The sequence below is a fragment of the Eimeria mitis genome, genomic scaffold, assembly GCF_000499745.2.
Source record: "Eimeria mitis Houghton genomic scaffold, Emh_scaff3719, whole genome shotgun sequence".
Taxonomy (NCBI): Eukaryota; Apicomplexa; class Conoidasida; order Eucoccidiorida; family Eimeriidae; genus Eimeria; species Eimeria mitis.
The window spans coordinates 1130-1397 of record NW_013572062.1 but is presented as its reverse complement, the minus strand read 5'-3'; positions in this window follow the sequence as shown (position 1 = coordinate 1397).

Genomic DNA, 268 nt, shown 5'->3' with positions numbered 1-268 from the left:
GCAGCAGCAGCAGCAGCAGCTTTTGCTGCTGATGAGGAAGCTAAGACATAGCTGCTGCTGCAGCAGCAACAGCAGCAGCAGCAGCCTTTCAGTTGCAGCAGCAGCAACTTTTCTCGCTGCTGCAGCAGCAGCAGCAGCAGCAGCACGACTATGAATTGTTTTTTTGTTCAATAAAACATAAAATAAACAAAATAAAATAAATAAAAATAAATAAAAACAAATATATAATTTTATTTTTTTTATTTTTTCATTTGCGGTGTCTGTACAC